The sequence below is a fragment of the Manacus vitellinus genome, unplaced genomic scaffold (assembly GCF_001715985.3).
Source record: "Manacus vitellinus isolate BGI_N305 unplaced genomic scaffold, ASM171598v3 scaffold_14_pilon, whole genome shotgun sequence".
Lineage (NCBI taxonomy): Eukaryota > Metazoa > Chordata > Aves > Passeriformes > Pipridae > Manacus > Manacus vitellinus.
Window position 1 is genome coordinate 2,558,932 of NW_021939063.1, and position 13,696 is coordinate 2,572,627.

The 13,696-nt window shown below is 44.1% G+C and overlaps 1 long non-coding RNA gene across 1 annotated transcript in view; it reads right to left on the bottom strand.

Moving 5' to 3' along the window:
- LOC108638930 overlaps positions 1 to 7,685 on the bottom strand; it is a 52,309-nt gene extending 44,624 nt beyond the window's left edge. The window contains exon 1 of the long non-coding RNA XR_001920155.1: positions 7,236 to 7,685. This is a non-coding gene — a long non-coding RNA (uncharacterized LOC108638930). The remainder of the gene's footprint in view (positions 1 to 7,235) is intronic.
- Between the last annotated feature and the right edge of the window lie 6,011 nt (positions 7,686 to 13,696).

Consider the following 13,696-nt stretch of genomic DNA (forward strand, 5'->3'; position numbering starts at 1 on the left):
ACACAGGGGGTGAATAATCCTATTAACAGGTAGTAACACATATGGAAAGCAGACAAATGGTGCAATAAACCTTTAGCTCAGCTGCCTCCAGTAAACAGAGGAAAGAAAAGCTTGTGTGAGAGCTGAGGATGCAGCAGCAGGAGCCTTTGGTGGGCAGTGGGAAGCAAGAGGACACTGAGGACACACCACGGACTCAGTCACAGCTCTGCCTCCTGCACCTTGGGGAGCCACACCTGGACAAGGAGCAGTTCAAAGAATCACAGAACTGTTTAGATTGAAAAAGACCTCTGAGATCATCGAGTCCAACCTTTGAGCCATCACCACCTTGTCACCCAGGCCAGAGTGCCACATCCAGGGATGGAGGTTCCACCACCTCATCATTTCTCCCCATAGCTCCACATCTCACCTCTTGCCTGGCCCAGGTGTGTTCCAGGGGGAATGTTTATACAGGTACAGCCTGACTTTATCCTGCTCAGAGCTACCTGCTGCTTAAACAGCAACGACAACAAATATTCACAATACGTTTATTTCCACCGGAATTCTGTCCTTGGAAAAGTGAGGCTGTTTGTTTGTTTATTTTATGTGAGGTTTTTCGTCCAATCATGGAATGGCTTGGGTTGAAAGAGACCTTAAAAATCCATTCTAACCCTCTGCCAAGAGCAGGGACACATTCCACTAGACCAGGTTTTTGCAAAAGAATACATGAATAAAACTGTTCCTATTCCACTTATGTAGGAAACAAAGATTCTCCTTGCAAGTAAAAGATCCTTCTGACCAGTCTTTGTGACTATGCCCTCATCAAAAAGATGCATATGCAGCTGCTCAGGCATTACACAGTTATATAGTTAGTAAATATTGTTATTTAGTTTGGATTTTGGGGTGGGAAAATTGAGCTAGGACTGAAAACACAGCGGAATAGAGGGACCAGGGTGGGTTTAGGGCAGTGAAATTAGACCTGCACCTCCAGTAGCTTCAGAGTGAATAATACTGGAAAAGAGAGGGTTAAGAATATAGATATATGGCTTTTAGCTTTGTGTGATAGCTGCAGGAAGGGCTGGGTGACCTGTGTGGAGAGGCCTCAGCAATGTGTCATCACTAATGATATCAGTGCTGAGGGAAAGGTGGCAGTTTAAGTGAGTGTAACAGGGGTAAAACCTCTAACCCACTGTGCAGCCCAAGAGCTCTCACTAAACCTCTGCCGAAACAATTGCTGGGAGAGAAATCTCCTCATCACCCAGATCCCTGGTGACTGCAGAGCTTCCCTGCTATTCCCAGCCTGAGGAAAACAAAGCCATTTGGGGCTAAGTGGCTGGATTCGGGAGATGAGCACAATGTCATCAGCCTGGGCAGAGCTTAAATGCCTCAGGACCAGCGACAGTGCCAGGTGTAAAACAGTTCCCAGCAGACACCAGCCAGGGTTTAGCTGACTCTAAAGCACCAGAATGAGTTGTAATGGTGGCTGCTGACAGGCATGCCAAGGAACTGAGGCATGAAGGAGGACCAGCAGCTGTGCTGGGGGTCAGTCTGGATGCCCAGTGTGGCTCTCCAAAGGCCAGGTGTGCTGGCACACAGAGAACAGCCCCACACTGAGAAATAGATGACTGGTTTTCTTTATTTGGCTCAAGGATGGACTCCTTGGAGTCACAGAATCATAGAATGATTTGGGTTGGAAGGGACCTTAAAGCCCATCTCATTCCAACCCCCTGCCATGGGCAGGGACACCCTCCACCAGCTCCAAGCCCTGTCCAACCTGGTCTTGGACACTTCCAGGGATGAGACATCCCCAACTTCTCTCAGGAGAGCCTGTGTGTGACTCAGAAAACCCTGCAAATCAGTTCTAGAGAGGAGCTCAGCTCCACCTTCCACCAGGAGAGGTTTTCCAAGCCCTGTCCAACCTGACCTTGAACACTCCCACTTCACCACCCTCACAGTAAAGGATTCCTTCCTAATATCCAATCTAAACCCACTGTCTTTCAGTTTGGACCCACCTTTGTCCTGCCATGCCAGTTCCTAATGAATTCCTTCCCAAGAGACTGGGAAAGCAGGGATGGCCCAGAGATCACTGCACACAAGCCCAAATTCTGTTTTACCAACACAAGTGGGAGTTTTCAGCCGAGGGGTGGGAGCTGGATAGCCCATGTGACACAGCTGTCTCATTTAGGTGATAAAAATCAACATTTTATCAGAATTCCTTCACTAATGGAGGGAGCACAATTTACAGTGAGGTTTGCTCTGGTCCCGCTGGTTTTGTAATTTCATGGTAGGATTATCAGCAAGTACTTGAAGAGATGAAGTTGCAGAAACTTCAGCGCTTTTAATCCCTGTTTCTCTCACCAAAGGTACCACTTGTATACACCAAACTCACTGTATGCTCTGCTTGAGAGGGAATGTTTGGGAGAGATGGATATGTAGTGGTGAAGTACATGATGCACTAGGGTTTCAGAAACAGTGACAAATATTTTGTGCCCCAGACAGACCTATTTTTAGTGGACTGACCTCATAACAGACAAGGCAGTGGGACAGGATGAAGCATAAAATGCACAGAAGGAAATAATCAGTAAACAGCTGAAAAGTCCTTTATTTAACTGTAGGTAACTTGAACAGCTTCTTTATTCCCAACGTTAATCACAGGGATGGGAAGAAAAAAACAAGATGCTGATCGAAGGTAGTCTTCTCATACTTGCTGACAACCCAGCCCAGCATGTCCTTTGCCCACAATAGAGAGCATTTTCCTCATTAATCTTTTAAAATCTTCCAATATTTTCCTCTGCCCAAGTCCATGAGCAGTGGAGTTGGAGGAGCTGAACACACATTGACCCTACTGGGGGGTGACAGCACCAGTTCTCGTGCTCAGCACCCAACAAGATGTTCTGTCATCCAAGCCCAGCCTCGTCAGAAGGTTCTCAGCAGCTCTGAGAACATTTTCTGTGGGAAGAATTCTTCATTATGTGGGAAAACTGCTGGATCAGGGGTCCAGAATAGCCAGGAGTTTAGGCACAGGGTTCCAAGCAGTGATGAAATTTCTGCTCTAGCTGAATAGCAATATCTGCTCCACCTAAATGGCAATCTCCTGTATCCCTGGAGTGTCCTAACCCCAGACTGCTGGCTCCCTGGGCAGCCCTACCCCAGGCTTGGATCATTTGGACTCTGGAAAAACCCTCACGAGAAAGGGTTTGATCTACCCAAGCCAGACTTGCAAATGAACCACTGATCTTTTTTCTTTTTGCACATCAGATGTTTACAGACATGAGATGAGAGCCCTGACTGCTTCACCACCAGCTCCTCTGAGACAGGAGACTTCAGTCCCTTCCACGCTGGAATGGGAATGGAGGAAATTACAGCATTTTTATAGCAGAGATTCCTCAATTTCCATCCAACCTTCCCCCACTTAATAAGAGATAAGTTCAATAAAAGATTTTTAATAAGTTTGTAATAAGAGATTCCCTGCAGACATCACCAAAGACAGGGACTTGGGATCCTCATGCTCTGGTTACAGCCATGGGAGAGCTTAATTCATTCTCAAATATGAAACAGGTTTCATATTTTTTTATGAGGAGTCTTTCATATAAAATAGATCTTATTGACGTCCCAAAAAAAAAAGAGCATTTAGTTCATAAAAATTAGGCAATGTGTTTTTATTTGTTTGAGAAGTCTCTGGTGGGAGTGTGATGAGAGCCCAGGGAGGGTTATTGTGTACCTGGGCAGTGGGTCACTTGTGTTTGTACATGGCTAATAAAAACAGTCATCTGGAAGCCAATTATACTCATTCCCATATTATTATGTTGTGTAAAGAGCAAGGACATAACACTCTTTCTCTCATCTTTCTGATGTTTTCCATTTCTTTTAACAAGAGCCTTGCAGCAGATGCTGTCAAGAATTTTAATAAAACAAACTGCCTTTCTGACTGACTCCATCCATTTCTTCCTGTCTTTATAGGCTAAAAATATATTAGAGGGTGTAAGGGAGGGAAATTCCTCTTCTCTCCAACTCCCTCCTCCCCATCCCTCTCTCTCAGTCATTCTCCTGAGCACTGCAGGCTGTGGAGTTTTTCCTCTTGCAGGAAACCCAGAACACAAAGACCCCCAAGATGAATGAAAACATGAGATCATAGAGTGATAAAATGATTTGGGTGGGAAGGACCTTAAAGATCATCTCATTCCACTGCCTGCCATGGGCAGGGACACCTTCCACTAGCCCAGGTTGCTCCAACCTGGCCTTGGACACTTCCAGGGATGGAGCAGCCACAGCTTCTCTGGGCAACCTGTGCCAGGGCCTCCCCACCCTCTCAGGGAAGAATTCTTTCCCAATATCCCATCTAATCCTGTCCTCTGGCAGTTTGAAGCCATTTCCCCTTGTCCTGTCCTTTCATGCCTTCATCCAAAGCCCCTCTCTGGCTCTCCTGGAGCCCCTTTTAGGGACTGGAAGGCTGTGATAAGATGGAACAATTAATTATCTTTGCAGTCCCAGAACAGGTGGGTGGAAACACCTTTTACCCTCCAGAATAAAAGCAGCAGGAAGTGCTGCTCAGCTGCACCTCATTTATTAGGCAGAGCTGAGGTTGGGTTGGGAGCTCAGCAGGACCTTCTTGGGGGAGAGGAGACAGAGCTGGGAGCAGAAAGGTATGGAAAAATTCAGACTTCTCTTTTCTGCTTCTCTCTGGAGCTCTTGGAGCCTTTGGTACTGATGTTTGCAAGTCCCCATGTCTTGTTTTGTGCAAGAGCATCTTGTTGGCACTTTGTGCTGCCCTGGTCTGTTTAGAAGCCTCCCAGAGTTATGGTGGGATCTTCCACACCTCTGATGCTTTGTCTCATGCTACTTTTGTGGGGTTTTTTTATGGGAAAAGGATGGAGAGCTGTTAAGTACAGTGTCCTGATCTATTTTGCTTGGGGTTGTTCTTATTTATTATGTTTAAGGTACTTGAAGATACTTTGTTCTGGTTTTTTTCATGGTGTTTTTATCTTGTATATCCTGCACTTGTAGAAAGACTTTGTGTAAATAAGAGACTTGTGAAATCTGATATTTGTGGATGCAAATAAGGTCACCTAATCAACTAAATACTGGTGTGTGGCTACAAAGCAAAGTTTAGTGTCCCAGAGGTGGTATTTACCACATGGGGAGCTGTAGCTGTAAAACTGTGCCTGAAGTTCTTTGTGCCTTCGCTTCTCCCAGAGATTTTGCCTCTCACACAGAAGATTTATGCTACAAATTTGCCTGTGTTATGATCAGCTTTGAGTGCAACCCTTAGGAAGAAGGACTAGAGGAGTTTTTGAGCCAGACTTCCCGGGGTGAGAGCACTCCCTGGGAGTGTGGAAGTCAGGAGGGTCTGACCCAAACAGGGACAGCAGCATTAAGAGGTTTTTGTGTCTTGGTTTCCCTGAGCAAGTTCTAGGAAGGTGAGCAGCACCTGGACAGGGAATAATAGAGGCCAGTCTGTGGCAGTCTTCTGGAATAAACTCAATTTTAAACAGAAGGAATTTTGCCTTGTAGTAACATGCAGCCAGCATGGTTCTGGGGGGAAAACACAAATTTGATGCTATTTTGAAGAGCTGATCCATTCCCACCTACAAGACAAACATCTTCTAATGAACATTTTCTGTCTAAACACAAATAATGCCTTGTGCCCACACCATGCAAACACACAGTTTTGTTTCAGATCCCCTTGGGGACGCTGGCACTTTGTTCTCTGATGGAAATATTTGCTTCAATGGCAAGAAATTAATTTTAGAGTAGCTTATTATACAACACAAACCTTTTAAATAGTGATCATAAAGCTGGAAGAAAAGGAGAAGAGGCATGTCTCCTCTTTGATTTAAAGCACATAAGTTGTTATATATTATTTATCATTTTATCCTCAGCATGGAAGGTAAAACTTGTAATCCATGGCCATCAGTAGCTCAGCAGCATTTGAAATCTCCAGCTGCATACGTTGGTGTGTTTTATTTTTCTTTTTTACACAATAAAACGTGATCTATGGTTGTTGCTAACTTCATATAGGTACTGATTTGGGACTTTTTAGTGTCATAAAACCTCTGAAGCAGAGACTCCTGGAATGTGAAACACTGACATAGTGCCTCTGGAGCACCAAAGCCAAAGCTGGCTGATGAAGATGGGTTATTTGTGGGCTGGTGGTGCCTGGAATCACAAACACTGCAGGCTTTCCTTGCCCACACATAAAAATCCTCTGAACTTTCAGAACTTTATAAAAGCTGAGTGTGGCAGTGACAGGTCTCCTCTCTTTGGGGGGAAAAAATAAAAAGGGGGAGAAGGAAATGTTCCTTCAGAGGAGTAAATACACTGAATTTTAACTCCTGATATTTCTCTGCAAACGGTTGCAGAGCTGCCAGAAGGCCAACTAAGTGTTATTGGCACAGGCTGCAGGGTGTTTGCATCTTGTTTAATCATTCGGCTCCATAAGTGCTGCAGGAATTGTTAACATGGAGCTGCTTGTGCAAAAGCTGCTGGAGGAGCCCTTTCACACCTGCAACAAACTGTCTGAATCCAAGGATTCACCCAAAAAGCACTATGGGAATATACTAGTTAATATTAAGCCCTGGTCAAGCAGTTGCTTCTGGAACCACAGACTTCCAAAACTTTTTATACAGTATTACTTTTCCTTTAAAGCTGTGTCATACAGTATAAAGAAATAACAACATCTAGACTGACACTCCTGCAAAACCAAAGTGCAATATAAGCTGTGAACTTGCTTTGTATTTTTCTTTAATGATTCAAATGAGTAACAGGGAAAACTTTCCTTTTTAGGACTTACCTAAATTTTCCTGAAGATTGATGTTTATTGCTTTTACACCTTCAGCTGGCAGGAATTAGGTTAGGCTCTCATTACCCACTTCATCTTTTAATGTGCTGCTGAAAGTCATATGAAAGTGCCAAAATTAGCACTGTCATCCTCTGTGTTGTCCGTTTTACTGCAGCACAGAGCTGTGAGAGACTCCAATAAAATACCTGTGGTGTCTGTTCCTGCACAGTCTCTCTGTTTGCCTCAGACCTCACATGAATACAAATTCATTATATAGGGGGTTTTTTTCCTCCCAGGAACGTACACATTTGGATCACCAGCCGTTTACAGACACGCAGCAGAAATAAAGCAGTGAATTTTCTTCCTCCTCTCCCCGTTATGCTGATGAAAATCACTGAGGAAGGAGAGAAAAACCCACCCCAGCACAGGCAGCTCCCCAACATCACTCACACTGCAGCAGACAGCACGATTCTGTACTTACACAGCTGAGCAGGGAAATGTCTCAGGATCTTTACAATTTTCTGCAGGACTGTTCCAGGCTCTCAGCAAGGCACAGCGTTCATCCAGGCAGAACGGAGCCGTATGGAAGGTCTGTGCAGCTGGGAGATAATGGAACTGTTTTCCCAGCTGGGACTACGAGCCTTTTTATCCACTGAGCATTGCGTGGCTCTTCCCTGGAATTAACCGTGAGACACACGGCTTTCCCGGGGTGTGCTCCAGCCAGGACCCACACAATCAGTGCTTCAGGCAGATAGAAACAGCTCCTACAGCTTTTGCATATTCCTGTCTGGAAATTTGGGGTGGGTAAGAATTAGCTCTGCGTTGCTCATCCTTGGAGAAAGCTGAGCGAGCGAAAGCGCAGCTGTCGGACCGGGAGCATGAAAGATTAAATGTGCTCTTGCTGTTCCTCTCCTACAAATATGAGCTCCTGTCAGGTAATCACAAGCCTCTCTCCCCAAAAACTGGGTCAGGACTCGGCATTAGGTTTAGATGAGGAATGGAAATGATTTTTGTTTAGTCCTGGGTCTCGCTGAGCTCTGTAAGATTGAGCTCATAGGATGAGTTGTCGCTCAGATCCCATCCCAGCACTGCCTGACCTCATGAAACATTTAACTGCCCCTGCAAATTTTACATATTTAAACAAAAAAAAAAAAAGGGCAACTTGTTTGTTTAAAGTGGCACAGACATAGATTTTGATAACAAGTGCACTTCAAAACTTCTTAAATTCCCATTTTCCCTCTTAGGAGTTTTTCAGAAGGGATCAAATGCGGAGCTCAGGCAGGGGAATGTCCTTCTGTTAGTGAGAAAAAGTTGTTTGTATCATAGAATCACAGGATAGTTGGGGTTGGGAGTGATCTTAAAAATCATCCAGTGCCAGCCCCTGCCACGGGCAGGGACACCTTCCACTAGCCCAGGTTGCTCCAGGCCCTGTCCAACCTGGCCTTGGACACTTCCAGGGACCCAGGGGCAGCCACAGCTTCTCTGGGCAACCTGTGCCACCACCCTCACAAGGAAGAACTTCTTCCTGATACCCAGGAAACAGCAGTTTTGGGAATATTTCTGTTGTGAAAAGTGCAATTATGCCACAGATGTTTCTTCACAACATTTTTATGTAATCTTGGTGTAAATTCCTTAGTTTGTGATGGGATTAAGTGCCTGCCTGCCCAAGCAATGGCAAGTGGAGAGGCTGTCCTGGCTGCCCTGCTCTGATGTTCATTTGCAAAATGGGGACAACAGGACTGTGGGATCTCCTGGGATGTGCCCAGAAGTGCCAAGCAGCCCATTCCATCCCCATGGTGAGCTCTCTCCTCCCATTCCAGAGCTCTCATAGCCATCCTCCTGATTAACATAAACAATTTTCCACTTCCATCCTGTGAGCTCCTCAAATGAGCTTTACCGACAATTAATTAAGCCTCCCAGCACCTTCTAAAGGAGATAGGCATTATAATTAGCAGCTCTATTTTTAATTAGGAATGAAATTTAAAATGGAATTTTAGGTATTTCCTCATTAAAAATTTCTTTAAAATAATTAACAGGGCTTTTTCTAAGTGGTATCGAGAGTAAATAGACAAAAAGTTGCTTGCAACAGATTTAACCTGAGCTTCTCCTCACCAATTTCAAAATTTTTTTAAAAAATCTAGTCTTTTCTCTGTCAAAACAAGTTATTTTGCCTATGCATTTCTTGTCTAACAAGACTGTGAACAGAATTTCTCAGTTGCTGAGGAAATCAATGCTGTTAAAACTTCTCAATTTCCAACAGAGAATAGAGGAAAGTATTTTAGAACTGCTTCTTCAAAAGCTTAATTGTTCATTTCAAGATCTCTCTGAAGGCAGGCTGAGGGAGTTGGGGTTGTTCAACCTGGAGAAGAGAAGCTTCTGAGAGACCTTAGAGCCCCTTCCAGTGCCTAAAGGGGCTCCAAGAGAGCTGGAGAGGGACTTTGGACAAGGGCCTGAAGTGACAGGAAAAGGGGGAATGGTCTTAAGGTGAAGGAGAGCAGATTGAGACTGGATATTGGGAAGAAATTCTTCCCTGTGAGGGTGGCCCTTGGCACTGGCACAGGTTGCCCAGAGAAGCTGTGGCTGCCCCATCCCTGGAAGCCACTTCACTTTTGCCACGTCAGAACAGGTTTCAAAACTGTGTGTCCTGATTCTGACCCGTGTGGCTGATGCTCCAATCAATACCTGGGAGTTTATCTATAATGGAACTGGAAGCTCTTTATCCCCAGGACTGGAATGGCAGCCCTGGCTGGAAATAATTGGACAAGGAAATTTGAAAAGTATAAGCAAAGAGGAGTATGAAGGTTTTTATTGAAGTGGTTTTTGATATGTCTGGTGGTGTTACTGGATGCAGTTTGTGTTTTGACAACAGGGACAGGTGCAATTGTCATTGAACAGCCTTTGTTATCAAGACAATTACAGTGACCTTCATTCTATATTTTTTTTGTGTTTTCTTCAGTGTTTTGTGTGGAATGTGGTTTTTTGGTTTTATTTTTGTGAATGTGCTTGTTTTGCTATTTTTTAATATTTTTCTTTTTAAGAAAAAAAGCCATCTGAGAAAACACCACCTGCGTGTCTTCAGATTTTTAGGGTTGTGTTTGTGGCTGTGCCTTACTGGATATGAGATATCAGATGAGTGGGTCACATTTTGCATTGATTTGCCTTGAGGGAGAGAAAAACTAGGAGCACAGAGCCTGGGAACTGCAATGAACTTTCATTTACTTCACCTCCCAGTTGTGCTGGATGGTCAGTGGATCCATGTCCACCATCTGTGTGGAGGAGAAGACTCCACAGACATCCCTGGCTGGAAGTGCAGGGTACCAGATGTCACCTAATGGGGCTCAGCTGCAAGGAGTCATTCAGCTGTGAGTTAAAGAGCTCAGAAAACCAGATTAAAATAGAATAATTCAGCCAACCTCTCAATTTACAGAAGTCACTGTAGCTGCACATGAAGTCACTCCTTTCAAGCACGGCTTTGTTTTATCTCACACTTGGCAGCTCTTAGATGAGAGAGACAGAGTGAGAGGACACGGCCTCCAGCTGTGCCAGGGGAGGGTCAGGTTGGACATCAGGGGGAATTTCTCCCTGGAAAGGGTGGTCAGGCACTGGAAGGGGCTGCCCAGGGAGGTTTGGAGTGCCCAGCCCTGGAGGTGCCCAAGGAAGGACTGGATGTGACACTCAGTGCTCTGGGCTGGGGACAAGGTGGGGATCAGGCACAGGGGGGATCCATGGGCTGGGAGGGCTTTTCCAACCTCAATGATTCTGTGTAGGGTCATGTTTGGGAAGTGCTTGCAGAGTTTCCTATTCCCTCTGCAGCTCCATCTCTGCACTGGCACTGGTGCCAGCACAAGGCCATCTCCTGGTGGCACTGCCAGTCTTTATGATCCATGTTTTCCATCATTTTCATGAAGTTGCTGCAGCTTTTATAACACTGACTGATACCATTTGTTCTCAATGTATTTATTTTCCCCTGTGTGTTCATATTTCTGCAAGTCCCCAGTGACTCTGGATCATTATTTTATTTCTCTAGTCAAGGCACAGTTTTCCCCAGACCTCTGGGAACCCCAAATGCCAGTAGGTACCACCCTGTGCTGTTCAGTAGAGTCTTATAAAACTCAGTTATGGTACTTCTAGGAGACCTTCTTAGCTCTTCCTCCTCATACATTTTGCATTTTCCATGTTACATGTCATTATCACAATGTAAGAAATTGTAAGTAATTTCTGTTCTAATACTGAGCATTAATTCCTGAATTAATGAAATGGGAAAGGATGTGTAATTCCTGCCAACCTGCCTTAGGACACCCTGCTCCATTTATTCCTCAGCAGTTTCCTGCAGTCCTATTCCACTTGTACCTTGAATTCCATGGAGCATTTCAAATTTCATATATTGGGCACTTTTACCAGATATTCATCCCCCATCTTCTGTTTTGTACCAATTTTACTTTTGAAAACAATGGTTTTCTGAGGAAAACTGGGTCTGCAAAAGCTGAGAAGTCTTGGCTGGGGAGTTTTTCTGCTGATTTATGTGCACTCAAATCGACTCTGTAGTTCTTTAACTTCCCACCTTCCCTGAGAAAAATCAAATGTTGCTGTGCAAGATGATAATTACCTTTGAATAACCTGCAAATCCATTTTTTATCCTGATTTTTAATATGTTGGGGAGGGTGACTAATGCTCAGAGTGAAGGCACATTAAATTCAAATGTGCAAATATTAAAGCTAGTGAAAATTGTAAATTATTTTAAGCCTTTGCACCTATATTTGTATTTGAATATCTAAATAATAAGGGCTTAATATCTACTCTGAGCCACAATCTCAGCTCCTCTCTGAGGTGAGGTCCTGTCAAACTCCTTCCCTCAAACCATAGAGGTCTGACCAACCCGTTTAGTGCAAATAAACCTGAAAAAGAGAGAGAAGTGCTCAGAAATCTGCTGTGGCAGGATGGGAGTCCCTGAATCCTCCTCTGTGTTGGGGTAGTGATGGGCTTCAGGGGCTTCAAACAGAGGGGGATGTGGAGAGGCACGAAATTAAAGGAGATTTTGTTGGTAACTGGAGTAGGTTCTTCTTCGGGTTCTGCAGTAAAACTTTACACCTGTAATACACATTTAAAGTTGTCTCTGTAATCTTATTTTGACTTTTTTTAATGACAGTATTGTCATGGAGTTGTGACTTGTATAATTCCCTGACTTGCTTAAATACCTGCAGTGTCACAAGGTGGGCAGGAGGTGGGAAGAGAGTTTGGGTTGGATTCCTGGAGCAGCCCTGCCCAGAGCTGGTCTGGGAGAAACCCTTCCAGTGGTGCCAGTCTCTAAACCTGAGTGGATCCATCTTACTCTGACTTAGTGCCTGTCCCTTCCAAGTTCTGGCAACTAAACCCTTATCCAAGAGATAGAACTCCAAATTTCAGGAGAGTCTTCTGTGTTAATTTTAATGTCAACATGTCCTCCCTGTTGATGAGCCTGGTTCCATTGCCTAAATACAGTCAGCATGTTTCTGTATTTGCTTTTCTAGAGGTTATAAATCAACCTCCCCAAAAAGCACAAATCAAACAAGAAAAACCCCCTCACCAATGAAAATATTATTTCATTCACATCAGGAATGTGAAGAGTGGCAATGATGCTTTAATTCCCAGAATTTACTGGCTAACACTTGCTGAAGGATTGAATAAGAGCTGTAACAATGGTCAGGAGTTGCATCAAGGAAAGATCCATCACCAATAAGATATTGGACCAAACATCTGCTTCCCTGCTCTCCATCTGGAGCAGGAGTGCAAGGAAGCAGGGAATTGTTGATTATGGAGACACAGGCTGGGGATTGTTAAAAATTAAACTGATAGGGACAATAATGTAGCTACACTTGACCAGGTAAATGACTTAGTATTATAGTTAATAGTACAGTATTTGGAATTAAAATCTATATATGCTGCATCATAATCGTAGTTCCCACAGAGATGGATTAGAAGTGGATTAAAATTAGCAAATATATTCATTTTTCTATGTGATTTTTGAATCCTTTAAAGACTTGCCTCCCACTGCTCAGCCCATTTCAGCCCTGGAAGAAAATACTGAGTGTAAACTTAAAAACAAATGTGTCTTCATGTAAAGAAGGAGAGAAAAAATATGGATATTTCCTCAAGAACTGTAATGCCAGGATAAGGGGGAATGGCTTCAAACTGAAACAGTAGGGTCAGCTGGGATATAGGGAGGGAATCCTTCCCTGGGATGGTGGGGAGGCCCTGGCACAGGATCCCAGAGAAGCTGTGGCTGCCCCATCCCTGGGAGTGTCCAAGGCCAGGTTGGAGCACCCTGTGCTAGTGGAAGGTGTCCCTGCCCATGGCAGGGGGTGGAATGAGATGAGCTTTAATGTCCCTTCTCACCCAAACCATCCTGTAATTTTCTGATATTAATGTTAGAAAAAGAAATTAAAAGAACCCTTTAAGCAGGGCTGCTCCTTGCCCTCCCTCCTCAGTGCTCCCTTTCCTTCCCTTTAACCTGGTGTGAATGTCAGAGCTGTTGGATCAGTGGGAGAAGGAATTTCCCCAGCTCTGTTTTTATCCAACCACTTTCTCCCAGGGCTCCCCAGGCCAGTGTTTGTGCCTTTAACAGCATTTGATCTAATTGGAAATATAAACAGTGGAGTGTCTGTGGTGCAACACTCACTATGATATTGGCTCTTCTTTTAGGTAACCACTACATAAAATCCACTTATTAAAAATGTATACAGGAGAACAGTGGGTGGAATTTTATAGATCTGGTTTTACTGCAGAAAATGTAGTTATTTGGACATCTCCAAAGCTGTAAAGCTGTACCTGGGTTTTTACAGCACTCACTGAGCTTAGATGAATTAAAACATAACATTTTCCTGCCTCCTCCTTTGGATTATGGCTGAAGACGTTTTTCATTTGGGTTATTTTTTTTTTTTTTTAATTTCAAGTGGCAAACAGAAA